Here is a 15,666-nt window from a genome sequence, read left to right as displayed (position 1 = left end):
GAAAGTGGTGGGCAAAATCGCCCCATGGGTAGCGTAGTGGTTATCGCACCAGACCGGTATTCTGGAGGTTGTGGGCTCGGATCCCACCTGGCGGGCATTTTTTCTCAACTTTCTTTCTTTCTTTCTTTCCAAATTCTTTATCAGTTTCAATGACCTACCACATCCTCCCCTTTGCTTTCCGAGGTTTTCTTGGCTGCCAACTCATATTTCTGTCTTATTTTCAACAAGCCCCTCATTTCCCATTCTGATTCGCAACATGCATAGCGAGGGTCTCTGTTCTGGCAGTCTTGTTGCCATAGGAAGCTTAAGAGGGTTCAACGATGGTCGACCACTCTTGACATGTCATAGACACTCGAGTCACGACACGGGGGGTAAAAAAAAGGTCCCCTCCACCCCGTGTAGTCGGAGTGGCGCTGGCTACCACCCCAAGCACAGGAAACAACAATACCTAAACATAAATACCCCAGAAAGTGAAAGGGAAAATCGCCCCGCCGGTAGCGTAGTGTTTAGCGCACCAGTCCGGGATTCTGGAGGTCGTGGGTTCGGATCCCACCTGGCGGGCATTTTTTCTCCACTTTCTTTCTTTTTTTCCAAATTTTTTATCTGTTTCAATGACCCACCACAACCTCCCTTTTGCTTTCCGAGGTTTTCTTGACTGCAAACTGTTATTGCTGTCTTATTTTCAACGAGCCCCTCATTTCTCATTCATTATATATATATATATATATAGCAGGGAAGGAATTCTTGGCTACTGTTTAAATATTCAAAAACTTTTTTACCTTATATATATATATATATATATATATATTTATTTATTGATATATACTTATATTATAGTATACATGTGTTATACAGTACAAACACAACCAATGTCAAATTGACAGATTTGCAGTGATCCAGATTCAGTTGCTAAAGCATTTAACCATTTTTTAACAGTACATGGCCCAAAGGACATGACCCCGGTAAATCAAGACCGCGATGGGCATTACGAAGATGACATTGTTATCTTTAAGGAGGTTTATTTGAACTGCTTTTAAAATTAGATCACAAGAAGTCTTCAGGGCCTGATAAAATAGCGAAAAAGTTTTTAAGGCGATTTTGCAAATGGTATTCTGAGCCCAAATTTTTGCGTCCTTATTTGAAACTAGTGCTGAAGTGAGCGATTGACTGCTAGAAAAGATTGTGCCCGTGCCGAAAGTTGGAGATATTCTTATGATTTAAACCTATCGGTGTATTTCTAGTACATGTGGAGTGTGTAATGTTTCGGAGCACATAATTGGCAAACATCTTGTTGCGTAATTTGAAAGTAACGACCTCTTTTACAACAAACAACATGGTTTTCGCTGATGCCTGTCAACTGTGGAACACGTATTTGAAACAGTTCATTTCTTTGCGGCAGCATGAATTTTAATGAGCAAACTGAAGGTATTTCATTAGATTTATCAAAAGCTCTTGACAGGGAAGGTCAAGCAAAACTTTTCTATAAATTATCTGGTTACAGTGTGATTTTGCAAGTGTACCGGTGGATACAAACATACTTGAGAAAGCGTTAAAAGTTTGTGGAAATTGCCAGAGAACCTTCGTTTTTGTTGTCCATTTCTTTTAGTGTGCCGCAAGGGTCTCTTTTACGCCCAATTTTGTTTCCGCTTTACATTAACAACATTGCACGTGGTGTATACCCAACATCAAAGTGTGATTGTTTGCTGACGGTTGTCTTTTGAGTACACCTGTCAAGACACTCTCTGATAAGCCTGGTTTAAGTGATGCCTCAAACATTATTTAAAATTGGTGTGCGCAATGGTATATGGAAATCAACCCGAATAAATCTGCCTGCATGACAATCTCGAATAAGAAAACGCCTTTGATGTTTGATTACACAGTGAACACGAAGCAAATCAAAACAGCCACCCGAAATAAATATCTTTGTTTGACAATTACAGATACACTAAGGCATTGCGCTGCTGAGCACGAAGTCCCGGGTTCGATTTCGGCCCGCGGCGTTCGCTTTTCCGATGGAGGTGGAAAGCAAAAACGCCCGTGTTTACGAGATTTCGGCGAACGTTTAGGATCCCCCGGTAGTCAAAATTAATCCGGAGCCCTCCACTACGGCGCGCTCATCGCCAGCGATGCGTCGGCGCGTTAAACCCCACAATCTATTCAATTACCGATACAGTGAATTGGAATGCACATATCGACAATGTCTGCGGGTCGGCTCAGTCCGAACTTGGACAACTGAGTCGTAAATTAACAGCTGCTCCTCCTGAGGTTAAACTTCAGGCGTACAAAGGTATTGTTCCACCTACCTTAGAATACGCCAGTGTAGGATACGGCGGAACCACGAATATCAAATAAATAAATTGGAGCGTGTTCAGAGGTTGTCCGCGCGATTTGTTTTTCTCATTTGTGAGAGAAGGAATCAATGCCATTCCTACTTACTGAGGTTAAACTCTCTCAGCTTGCAAAATCGCGCGACTTACCTTTTCGTGTCAGGTTTACAACAATACGGTCAATTTAAACCCTAATCGCTAGTCGCATCACCCAGGAAGTCTTATCACCAACCAATCCCCCACACATTGCTATGCTTTACACAACATGAACTGATACGTTTACAAACACAAGTTGTCAGAACGATTGTGTACTGGAACTGTCTTGAGGCAAAATTCTTGGAAAATGTTGAATCTTTTTTTGCTAAATTAGAATTGTTACTGTGTAATGTAGTTCCCACTCTAGAACAGCCAGACAGGGCTTACAGCATTGGAAATAAATAAATACAATAAAAAGAGAACGCGGAACAACTTTTTACAGTGAATAAAAATACTCTCAGTACGAAGAAACTCGAGCTAATAAAAAATACAGAAACGTTAAAAATTTTAGAAGAAATGACAATCCTTATTGAAGGTTACAGTGACTAATATTAAACCCTAAAAAATATCGGTAAAAATTCTCCACATACGCAGACGCACAGAATCACCGCCAAATAAACTCAGAATAACTGTGATATTGAATTCGTTTCTGTCTAATTATATTGTGTAATTTCCCTTTCTTGGCGTACTTTCGATTTAAAATTGAAACATGCAATTTCAATGTATTATTTTGGTCAGTTACACCTAGGAGGTACGGGAAGGTTATCTATGCTTGATCCAATTTTATAAAAATGTTCAAATAAGCCCTTTTGAGGCTTCTCTCACTTTCAACTCGCTGCCCTCTGTAGGAGCCGTCAGGTAACCTCAAGCAATCAGTAGCTGCTTTTCGTTGGATGCAACCTCAAAGTGGTAGCGAAAAGTGAACATTTTCTTTAATTTGGTTTGATTTCATTTCAGTTGATAAAACGTTCGCCTGCTTTAAAATTTATATGCGGGAGACAGCGACCTGCCCTACGATTGGAGCATCGGCTTGAAAGCAATCGTTCACAGAAGGGAGCTAGGCAATAGAGGGCCCCCGAAACGCCTAAAGACGGGGTGGTAAAAAATGAAGGATACTCACACTAACGCGTAAGCTATGAAGGTAGCGAAGGTTTACGCAACCTTCATAAACATCACGACTGTTTAAGTCCCCGATTTCAACCGATTTGCTTCTTTTTTGCTGCCGCAACGACCTTTACTACATCTTTGTTGCTCCACCGGCGAAGTAGAAGCAAACCGCAGAAGCAGAACAAACGAGCGGTACGCGTACACTTTAACTAGGCCCCCGCCGATGCAACGTGTGCACTGTGACGTGTTGTGTGTGCAGCAGGTGGCGTGATTCCTCGCCCATTTCCACAGCCGAGAAAGTAAGGCGTTTGTCTTTCGAGTACTACCTCACACTGGCCGGGAAAAGCACGGTGACCCTTTGCTCGCATGGCAGCCGAACGACTTTTTCATGTTTAAGTGAAACCATCTACTGTTGTACTGGGAAACCACTGCAATCACTCCATACGGCTCTGTACCTATATTTAAAAATAAAGTTACTCTTACCCGAAAAGAGCTCATAACCGAAGGGGTAAGACGACCGACTCGAACTGCGTTGACCTACAAGACACTTGTTCGAATCCTGCCGGTGCAGTTGCCGGTGATTTATTTTACTATACTGTTCTACTGATTTTTGTGAAGCTCCAGAATCAACAAAGTGCTAAACCACGTTGCTGTTAAAAGTATCTTGTTCTTGCAATTCCATATTTGCAAAAGAAAACACTGCGTACTGTTGTCTTCCTAGCCACATTGCCGAAGGTATTCTGGCGCTGGCGGTGGGCAGGAAAGATTTGGTTTCAAAATAACTTATACTCAAAAACGAGGCGTCAAATGAGAGATGTCCTGGACGGAATGGAACCTATGTGCTAAAGAGACCATTTGATAGGTGTTAGGAGTTATAGCGCCGGTTGAAACTCCTGAACTCCTGTCCCGATACTTCTGCCCCACAGCCCAGCGAATCAAAAAATCTCGGGCTCTTAGGTGGCGATTATTCATCCCGAAGCGGGCATAGCCTTTCGTTGCTCCTGAGATTTCTATTTCTTCCTGACTCCCCAACTACTTTATGGGTGAAGGCCTCGGTTCAACGGAGTTTCAAGGTGTGATTTTCTTACAATATTTACTCCGCAGATGTAATTACGTTGTGAAGTATTTCGTAATAATGTCTTGTTTCGTTTTGTAGCAACTTATCAAAACCCTTCGGGGTTTTATAAATAAACGGATTGTCTCGTGCAAAATGTGGCTTGTTTGTAAATTGTGGACGCTTTTGCTAACATCCTCCTCGGCTCCCTTGTTTTAGGCTCCCTCTCTCGTTTTCCTGATTCAGTAAAGAACTGCGCTTCGGCTTACCCTTTAACTGATTTGCTCACCCTTAGAAAAATAGCCATGGTGTTTTTTGTTCGACCCGCTGCAGGTAAGTTACTTCATATTATCGATGCGGAATGGTCGAGTTGTTAATAAGTGGGCCAGACGAGCGGTTGCCTTTCAACGGAAAAGCTCAGTGAAGCAGAGGAGCTAATAGTAGGGAACGCTGTCTGGGGTAAATTGCAAGCCTACCCTTCTAGGAAAACGTGGGTCCACTGCAGTGCAAACTTCCGCTCTTCAGGCTTGTGTACTAAGTAAACGGAAGTTTTCTCTGCAGCAATTGAACAAAACAGGAGATAAAAATTTCATACAGGTTAACGCACCTGCTGGCTCTCGACGCTGGCGCCCAGTCCGGGTGCGCTGATGTCGTAGAGGGCATCCTCGGCAGCCGTGGGCGCCGCCACCCGCGCTGCCGCAACGGGGGCCACCACGGCCTTGGTTTCCGGTGGAGCTACGGCTGTACAGCAATACAAAGGTTCCGAACATTGAGTTTCACACGCACATGTGCCATGGAGAAACCTTGCGCTCCAATTGCGTGGCATCGCAGGTGCCGCCAGAGCAGCTAACTGCGTTCCTCCCCTACTTGGCTTGGTCGGCTCATGGGTTTTTTTTCTATTTAAGCAAAAATCAACCAATCTGTTAACGTCTCTTGTAGCGAAAGCTACAGTACGCTACCTCAGGCAGCCTTCACGAGGGAACCAGTTTTGACCTTGAGAGCTAGAGGTCAAACCACACCACCTTCCGCAAGCGCCCTGACTGGAGCAGCACCGGTGGGCTGGGAGAGATATGAGAGGAGGCAACGGAGAAGCGCCCGGAACCCGTTCTGCCACCGGGCGGTGGAATATGAGGGCGCACCTCCTGCAGCGATAAGTCCACGCTACGAAGGAAAGCGAAGTGCGTGCAGAACCGTGTGCGAAGCAGTAGGACGAACATCCAGCTGTGGTGCCAGAAATGTTTAGTTGTTTGCCGTCCTTGCCCCTTCTCTATGGGGAGGCATGTCCACGCCGCTGATGCACGCACGGCGGTGCGCCGAGGGCGCTGTGAGCAATTGAGCGCCAGAGCGATCGCAGCAGAGAGCCGCCGCCGCCAGGCCTGTGCCGCGCGCTACTGCCGCGGAGAGCAGGCGCGCATCGGGGTTTGTCGGCCAGTTAAAAGAGCTGAAATGCAACGGCTCGAGCTGCATCAGCTCCAATTTGAAGCTGCCATATAACTATTATAGGCCCTTTATTTTCGCCAATCGGTCTACGAAGCCTATTAGGCTGCTGACCTTGGCCACCGAGACTGAAGGATGAAGCCTCAGAAACGAGAGTAGCCATTTCGCTACCGCCGCTGGAAGCATTATTTGGCGCAATGTTGAGACCGTGAGCAGATCTCGCTTAGAGATAGCCTCGGTGCGCCGGACACAGTATTTGTTCCAATTAATCAGAAAACTACTGCGTTACCCCGGAACGTCATGCATTGACATAGGTTGGCATGTAGCCGCCTCGGCTAGTTCTACTAAAAGGGAAAAAAAGTCCTAGTGAAATGCTTTACCAAAAAGAAAATCTTCTTAAATACTTCGGTGGGGGGAAGCGGCGTGAAAAGCAAGGCAAATGGTTGTTGGTCCTAATATGCACCAAGAACTTTTCTTCGTAATATCAAATAGCTGCAACAAAATGATTGGCCATACACAAGTATTTTTACTTCTTTCTTTCCCCGCGTGCGACTCGCGATTCGCTCCGAATAAGCTTGAATGATTGATTGATTGTATGGTTGAACGCACCGACACAACGCATCCGATGAGGCGCGCCGTAGTGGAGGGCTCCGGATTAATTTTGACCACCTGGGGATTTTTAACGTGCGCCGAAATCTCGTACACACGGGCGTTTTTGCTTTTCGCCTTCTTCTGAAAAGCGGCCCCCGCGGCCATGAATTGAAACCGCGACCTCGTGCTCAGCAGCGCAAGGCCGCGGCGGGTAGTATTTCACTGATCAAACTGTGCATCCCTTCGAGCGATTGTTAGAGTTAAGGGCTCTTCAAAGGGCGCATCAAAGCGCGCCTAAAAGCTGCTCAACAAGAGGCGCTAGCATTCTTTGCGCCGCTCTTTGTGAGCCCGACTGCCCATGAGCAGCCGCTCATTTCCCGATCTACCCGATCAGCTACGACAAAAGCCGTGCTAAGTTTGCGATTTCCGCGCGTAATTCTCCCCTCCAAAAAGGATAAAGCAGGCAATCGTGAAGTGTTTTCGCACTCAGAAACGATCCGCGCGCACGTCCGCCACGCGTGCAAACACGCTGTGCCGCCGGCCCGCAAGGCACTGGTAGCGGCTAGAACAGGCCCAGACCGGGGCAGCAGAGCTTGTCGCCGCTTAACCAGGCTTGCCTTCATATCGTGCATAAACAAGCCACAATCATGTACATTCAAAACTATTCAACTTGTTACATAAATAAAAGTGTGTATTCTAATAATCAACCAAATTTTCAAGCTATAATATTGTGTGTTAACCTAACTTTAATGGACGTTTTTACCACTCGCGCCAACTGCCGGAAGGATAGGAAGTTAGGAGCTCAGGTGACCACATTCGGCCGCGATTTGCCCGAGTGTCCTCTCTTATATGGTATTCTTTTCTCTACACATTAAAGGAAAACAAGCCGGATGGGGAGTTTCATTAGGTTTATGCTCCGGTAAATCCTCCAGCAGTACAACGCTTACTACGTGCTGCGGAGTGTATAAAGCACAATACGCCTAAACACTCCGTCAACCAAGTGACGGTATAAATACGAAGCGATAACATACCATTGCTCCGGCCGAGGGAGGAGTTAAGCATATAACCTCCAAAAAAACTCCGGCTTGGGAGATTCACGCCCGGGAAAGCTCCGTCCATGAGCGGAGTTACAGGACGAGCCTCTCGCGAGATCACGGCGCAAACGAGAGGGCAGTCGTCAAGGTAGCCGCTGCTCCCGGTGGACGTGCAGCGAGACACCGAGAAGCGTGGCATGCCTTGTGGAGTTTCGAAAAAGTGACGACCTTGCCGATTGCACGGCACGCGAGGAAGGAATGTATGAGCAAGATCCAGCAAGACTGTTCCCGACGTATTGTGTGGTGCGCGAGTTCGCTTCGCAGTGGTAGAATGTGGCGGCGGGTGCGTGCGGGAGCACGAACAGGCTACATCAAGTGGCGACCGGATCAACAACAAGCGTAGGACTCGTCGAGGCGCAATGTTGCGCTTTGAAAGCAACCAATCTTCCTACACAGCAAGGTGGATGTCGGAAACGGTAGGGAGGCATTCAGGCGTGGAGTTTCGATTTTGCTAGGAAGATGCTACCGTCGCGGACTGTGACGAGGTGGTGGTGGCGTAAAAGTGAACGTGTTTGCGTCTCGCTGCAATCATTTGGTAAGAGCGACCCGCCTAATGTTTTCATTCTTCATTCAAAAATGTTCCAGCGGTCAAAGAGAGGCTAGTCTTCTCCGCAATAGCAACATCGTTTGCAATGTTGAGTTCACATCTCGTTTCTTTTTTTGTAAACAGTGCATGATATTACAAAATAGCTGGACATGTTTGTTTATTTTTTTTTTTTTCCTAGCCTAAAGTCGTCCCTCTTCTTTTATATCCACGAGTTTCCAGTGCCAGAAAAGCTATAATGCGCCGTAAGCACGCCGCGATGGTGTTACTTCAAGCAGACATCACCCGCTCGCCCTCCGTCACACGGGAAGAAAATCTCCCCGTCGTTTTCTGGGAACGTTCACGAACGCCGTACCTCGCACACCGCGGAACTGCCGCGCGCCCCCACCGTTTAGGGAACGCAATTAAAAGAAGGGGGAGATACTCACACAAAGCAAGTTGACTGGCACAGAAAACATGGTTGCCTTACGCAGGTTCCTATGCGCATTCCAATGTCGTAACCTTGTTTGCATTCACGTAGTTAAACACCACCTTCTTTTCTTCAGGCTTCGCGATATTTCATTTTCGTCATGTCTGAATACCCCCCTTTTTTTTCTTTTGGTGATTCCTGGGCTTTTTGTATTGAGACGTCGTATGTGTGTGGCTTTTCGGTACTGCCTACGCTGTTTTGAATTCAGTTAGCCTTTCCGTAGTTGTTTTTTTTCTTACGTGGCTACAGTCATGTCATTCTTGTAAACTGTGTTACAAACTTGGTAATAATGATACTCGCCAAATATCGTTCTGTTTTTCAATTTGAGTTCTGTTTTTATTTTTATATAAATCACATGGTTTAAAGAGGGAAGAAATCTAACTTCCGCTTTACAACGTTTGGTCACTTTCTTTGGAATTTGCGCTTATGAGTGAGTAGAATAAACGCAGAAGTGATGGGCTTACATTGGAGCTGCAAATAAAATATACGGGTGTTTCAACGAGCCCAAGCTGCTATGACTACGGGGCGCGCCGTAATGGAGGATTTTTGGCCGCCTGGCGTTCTTTCACGCGGCGAAAATATCGACACACGAGATTTATTGTTTTTGGCGTTAATCGAAAAAAAAACCATCCTTGGGCTCAGTAGCACAACCCCAATGGGCCGCCGTATGGCTGGTAGCCGGATATATTTTCAACCATATTTCATGTTTCAACCGATTGATATTTCAGTTGTGTTTGCTGCGATTTATTTGTCCATGTGGCTTAGACTACATTATCGTATTTATTTGTGTTCCATCTATATGTTTGGTCATCAGCTGATATATTTTTGAACGCAAATATTTTGTGCTATTGTGAACTTGACGCGCCATGTTCTATTTTGAATTTGAAATTGACGTGAAGTTGACGTTGAAGTTGACAAGGAAATAAATGTCGGCTTTGTTCCTTGCAAGTCTCGGTACTGCCCTGCTCAGCGTGGTTTGTAAAACATAATATACTTCACTAGACACTCAAAAACACTTATTCGTGGCGGAGCTTTAGGGGACATCAAATACTTCTCCGGATGGTTAAACACGCCCTCCTTCAGGGGTGTTCCTAATTACATAAAATACTCTCCTAAATGCCACAAAAAACTCCTCTTAAGTGGAGTAATTGACAGCACGAAATACCCCGCTCAATGCCCCCAAAAGTTCCCCTCCTCACTGGGATAATAAGAGCAAGAACACTCCGCTGAATGCCTGAAAAATCCAACTCCCTCCCTTAGGGTCGTTGACTAGGTGTTTCCTTTTAGCGGAGTAAATAAAACCCCCTATACGGAGGACGCTAGAGGACAAGCAATTTACTCCCTATCCGGGGTATTTCCATTTAGAGTGTATTCCGCCACTGGCAGGCCGCGCCAGCCGCACTCCGATTGCCTGAAGCGGCGCCACTGCGTGCGTCACGGAGGAGCCTCCTGCGCGGACGGAGGACGGCAGGCTAGCGAATCATTGTAGGCACCCTAATCCAGCTGTGGTCGCTCCTACAGCGGTGATGCTTACGCCGTGAGGCGACAAAGATGAAACACGCTCTTGCTGCGTCCAGCTTCGCTACCTTCAAGTCTTACGCGTTATTCTCGTTCGTCTTGCATAAATCTTCCAAATATTTCCATAGCAAATAACGTTTCCGAGCTCCAATGTTTTCTAAATATGTAAATACAAAAACATTATTATGTTTGCAGGTACAGACAACTTTTCAACCTGTTGCGCCATCCCAAGGGCAAGTAGAACGTCCCTACGCGGCACATGATGGAACGCCCGCTAAAGCGGAGATCGCTAGACAATGCGGCCAGATTTTCTTCAAGTGCACATTATGCAATTCTGTGCGGTTCCTAACAAACTACTACGCTGTTATAGACCTCGTTTGTTACGTTAAGGAGCGGTGTTCCCTGCGTGTATGCGTGCCTGCTGACCATCTCGCTGCCATCTCCGCGCGCGCTATTTACATGCAGATTCGAGTAGTAAAGCTTTGAACGCTCTGAAGTGCCGCTCTCGTTAATGCCCATATGTATACATTTCTAGCTTACTTTACCCACACAAAATGTACTTGACACAGTGATGTTCCCTACTATAAATATTTGACACAATGGCCCCGCGTGTGCTCTTTTGCCGGTGTGCGTTGGAGCACAACGAAAACAAGGGTAGCCTGAGAAGCACGTTCTGTGCTTCTAGCGCTTAAAATCTGCTACGCGTCATTCTATACCCCAAACAAATAGCCTGGCGGCTCTTACAAGCTATTAGCGCTTGACTAACCGGCATGGTTTTTTTGTCGTTGTCGTCGCGGTCCCTATGGCCAAAAAGGTCTCTCCAAGTTAAGCAAAACTAGAGTACTTTTCTAATGCACGTACAGCATGCAGTTAAGCACTCGTTCAGCACTCGTTTAAAAAGAGTCACCACAGCAGGCGAAAAATGGCCAAAAAACGAGAGAACGACCGTCGATGGCGAGCTGCTCAAATTAATGAACGCCGTTCACAAAGAGCGCGGCAAAATAACCAAATCACGAGGGATTAACGCATTATCCCTCAAGAGATTCGGAGAATGCCGCAAACCCTGAAATATGCTCTAGCGGAACATTGATTGTACAACACGTCTTTAACACGGCTGTATAGCCCGGCCTATAAATAGAGCCGTAGTTGAGGACTGTGTATAAATTTGGAAGACCTGGAAATAATGGCCGTGCGCTGAATTCTCAACACACCGGTGTTTCAGGTTCCCACCTCCAGCAGCAAAACTCCAACAGCGGCGGGAATCCAACCTCCTGTTCAGTTGCGCAATTCCTCAGCCACAACGATTGGTGCCTCTTTAAAATCTCTCGGCTCGTGGCTTCTATACCGCGACAACGAGCTCTCGATTAGTAGCAGGCAAGCCGCTAACCGGAATGTGGAGGGAACGTCATTTTATCGGTACTCGCTGCTCAGCAAGCCTTTTATTACAAATACATAGAAAATACAGGGCTACCTAGGCACTAAGGAGCACATCTGATTTTAAATTTTCAGCTGCGAGTGCTCTTTTTCAGTTTTGCTGCAGGCTATGTTTGAGAGAGTCGCCCACAAATAGGGGCGAGTTTTGTTTGCTGTTTATGCCCTAAAATGCTGGTTTTTGAATGGAATCCTTTTACGACCCTGCCAAAAACCCGGCAGTCAGAGCGCGGAGCCTTGCTCACGGATGCTGTTATGCAGCTAGAGGGGAGGGCGCGGTGAGGCGCCCGCTTGGTCTTCCACGCTCTCTGCTTTCAACGTGGCACTGCGCGTGCAAAGCCGTTGCTTATCAGCGCGTAAGTTTTAAACACGATAGCCTATTTTGGGCCACTTAAACCAGTGAATTTCGGACTGCCTTGTGGGGAGCAACTCGTCTCCCCTCGCGCCCCTCTCCCCTAGACCTTCTCGCCTGCCGGGCAGCCGCCGGCCACGGGACCTTGTCATATCGGCGCCTTAGGGATGGCGCTCGTGTAAGCATGCAGTGCGGGGGTGTGGTGATGCCGTGTGGTGGCAGGTGCCGGGGACTCGGACTCTGGAAGCTCTCGTGTGTAGCCGGTGGTGAGGCAGAGTTTGGCCTGTATGTGAGTAAAGAGTTCTTGTACACAACCACAGCGTGCCTCCTTTCTTGGCATGCCGTAGAGAGCTGGCCCACACCGTCGACTGAGCATTCCAGTCAAAAGTTACATGAATATTTCACCGACAGGTTTACACAGTCTAAACTTATCTTAACCACTAAATGTGGGAACAGTTCATACGTGTGAGAATTACAAAGCAAAATGAAAACATAAGGCATGTTTCACCACAACATCAGTACACAACCAAAGCACAAATGTTCTGTTAATGCAACGTAATCTTTTGCTTGATTTTTGGAACAAAAATAATAAACACCCACTCAAACCAATAATCGACGCAATACACGTGCTCAGAAAGAACTGCTGCCCTTTGAATCGGCACATTTAAAAACAGTGAACCAGGAACTCCTCCGCTCTCTTTTTAATCTTATTTACAGAAATTACAAATACTGAAATTGGCGGGCTTCATTCGGCGGGTTTCCGGGCGCTGTTATCGTCACAGTTGTTCCTAATTATGTAAGGGGAAAAGAAGGCCAAAGAAATCAGCCATTCGCAAAAAACAGATGTCATACCGCACGTGCAGTGTGTCTCACACCGCCAAAAAGTCGCAAAGAAATGCAGGATCTTCCTTTGCTTCTTGCGCACTGTGTAAACTTGCAAGCTTGTTCCAAGGCATATCTGGGGACGCAGGATTAAGGAAGATGAAAACAAAATCACTCAAGTCCCTACGTCGATTGTGCTGTCGGTGTTGTGCACAATATCCCGGTATCTTGGGGTAGGTTTTACGCTGGCCAAACGGCCGTTGCGTCAACGAGAGAGCAAGGGAACACAAATTGTCGCTTGAAAAAGATTAGCGAGAACAATTGCCTACCCACTGTAGCGCCTGCGGTTGTGAGCCACGGTTCGATGAGAGTAAAATACTAAAGAACAGCGAGGCGAAAGAGCTAGCCGTAGCGTACTACAGGGGCCTTACGCTCTATTTCCTTATTGCTGCTGCAGGGAGGGGAACGCCCACTGCGATAGTAGTGCGTCCTCTATCGGCTGCTCTGGACGGCTTCAGCGCACGCCCAGATCAGCGGGCAGCTTCTGCGAGGCCGCCCCCTGATCTAGGAACCCTCCTCGGACCTCTGCGTGATGCTTAACCTGTAGCGGACGGACGAAACGGCTAGACCTGCGAAATCTTCGCTGTTAAAAGGTGCCTCGTACCTGCCCCCATCGCCGCTACGCTGTTGATGATGGCGGTGTAGTCCTTGAGCTCGTCGGAGACACGCGGAGCTCGTCGGATGCGCAGGTTGCTTTTGGCAGGTGCGCGGGGGCCCTCGACTGCTGCTATGGAGACGCGGCGGCTGGCAGCAGATGCAGGGTTTGGGGGAGCGGGTGGTGGCGCCTCCTCGCCCAGAGGCATGGCCAGCGACGTCATGCGGGACGCCTGGTTCTGCACAAGTAACGATGCGAGGAGCAATGTTTGCGACGTATATTGATACTGCAGCCTTTCCACGCTTCCTCTAAGGACGTCCTGCCTCCAATAGGGTGAAGTCAGTATCATGGACATAGCCCACTTTATTACACTTAATACAAGCAGAGTTTCAAATTGTTAGCGCCGCAATGGTTATTAATTTTATTTTATTCGCGAGAAATCTTTCATTGGAAACCTGGGATTTAAGCGAACAATGATACCACAAACAACGATGTTTATGAGGTATCACCCTGACGGTCCTGGGCGGTTAATCAGCGTGACCGAATTCGCAAATTTGGCGAATGGTGAGGTTGAGAATGCGATTAGTGTGAAAGGATAGACGTACAACAGCGCAAATGCACGTTGTGCGCTGTTATTCTAGAAAAGGTAATCTTTTTCACTTGAATAGCACACTTGGCCTTGCCAACTTCGCGCATTTGGTCACGCTGATAAATCGCTCTGGAGATTTGGGGTGAAGCCTACAGGTGGAGATTTCAGAGAGTGTGTTTCAGACCATTGTCAAAACTGGGGATAATAATTTGCCGAACCTTGTGATAAAAACTTCGTACTCTATTATTTGATATCAGCTTCGAAGTTTAGCATGGTTCTTTCTGATGTCGTGCTATATCGCATCATTTCTATAAACAAAAAAGCTTTCTGAAAACTGTTATAACTTCTTGTGGCCTTTTGATTGAATATTTTGATTGAATATTAGTAGGCTTTTTGTTGAAGGAAGCGTACCAAAAATCATGCTAGATGCATTGATTTTTTGCTCTGTATGGCACGGCACACTAGCAGCGGCGAAAAGCACAACGATCACGTACCACACTTTAGCGCCGCAGTTTGTCATGTTATAGTTCACTGTATCGCGGTATCAGTCTTCTGCAGGCATGCAGGAAGTGAAAAGTTTGTTTTCATTTCGTTCCTCCATGGCTGCTTGCTACTGTCCCTATTCTAGGTAACTGTACTACAAGGGAGTTGCTGTGTTCTTTGTATTATACGGTTTAGTGCTTTTGTGTTATTTTATTTCGTTAGTTGTGGTGTTACAATGCGCAGACTGGGCGGGAGAAGCCCCGGACGCATCTTTTCGTAAACAGCGTGGTAAACGTCTTCGCGAACTTGATGGTGTCGACCATTGTGGAAGCGGCGCACAGCAGTAGTCTAAGAAACGTGAGCAAGAACTGGACTGTCCGAAGACAGCGACAGGAATGGCTACGATACCGGAGTGGCCAGTAACAGTGACACGCTGGACGACTTCTTTGATTGCCTAAAGGCTGGCGACGACTGCACGCCGTTTGATTTGGGCGAGGAGGGGGACGAATGCATTCTAGAAGTGTTCCTATGAGGTGCTACGGCATGGAGCCATCAGCAAAGCGAAGACCGCTTAGTAGGTGTTCACTTATGTCGTGTTCGCTGGGTTGACCTGGACGCAGGTGGACGGCTTGCTCAGGCTAAGTAACACGCTTCGTGGCGCACAAGTCGCGCTAGAGAGAAAGTTTCCGTTTCGGAAGAGGTCGCAGCGCCACAAAGATAAATCCATAAATGGTTCAGGTGTCTGTCAGCCTGTACAGTAGACGGCTGAAGTATCCACGAAATAAGCCTTTCCTCTCGATGAGTATGCGAGGAATCCTACAAAAACCCTTCCCATGGTTTGCAGCATAAACTTCGTTTTGTACCTGCGAATTTTTTGGAGTGTCTCAGAATTCCGAATGGAGGATGGGTATAGACGGCGCGAGAAACTGCAGCTTCGACCTGAGTTCAAGACCAAACTTCAGGTATGCAAGACCTTTCCCTCTGGATAAACTAACCGTCGAGGGGTGTTTAAAAAGGCATCTGGCCAAGCGAAGGTGGATGTCTGCACTTTGTTTTCTCGCCAGCACCGCATCACGTTCATTTACCCTTTATGGTGATGGTTGGTGTTTCATGGCGCAAGGCCAACGAGGGCAAAGAGCGCCAAAGAAGAAGTTATA

General features: G+C 46.9%; 1 non-coding gene across 1 annotated transcript; it reads left to right on the top strand.

Annotated features, from left to right (window-relative positions):
- The first annotated feature begins 488 nt into the window (after positions 1-488).
- Positions 489-561, top strand: Trnap-ggg (transfer RNA proline (anticodon GGG)). Its single transcript has one exon. It is a non-coding gene; the product is annotated as a tRNA-Pro (tRNA).
- Positions 562-15,666: the final 15,105 nt, after the last annotated feature.

The sequence above is a fragment of the Haemaphysalis longicornis genome, unplaced genomic scaffold, assembly GCF_048455015.1.
Source record: "Haemaphysalis longicornis isolate Haplotype H1 unplaced genomic scaffold, Haemaphysalis longicornis Haplotype H1 scaffold_13, whole genome shotgun sequence".
NCBI lineage: Eukaryota > Metazoa > Arthropoda > Arachnida > Ixodida > Ixodidae > Haemaphysalis > Haemaphysalis longicornis.
The sequence above is the reverse complement of the archived record's forward strand: the minus strand, read 5'-3'. Positions and strand labels throughout refer to the sequence as shown.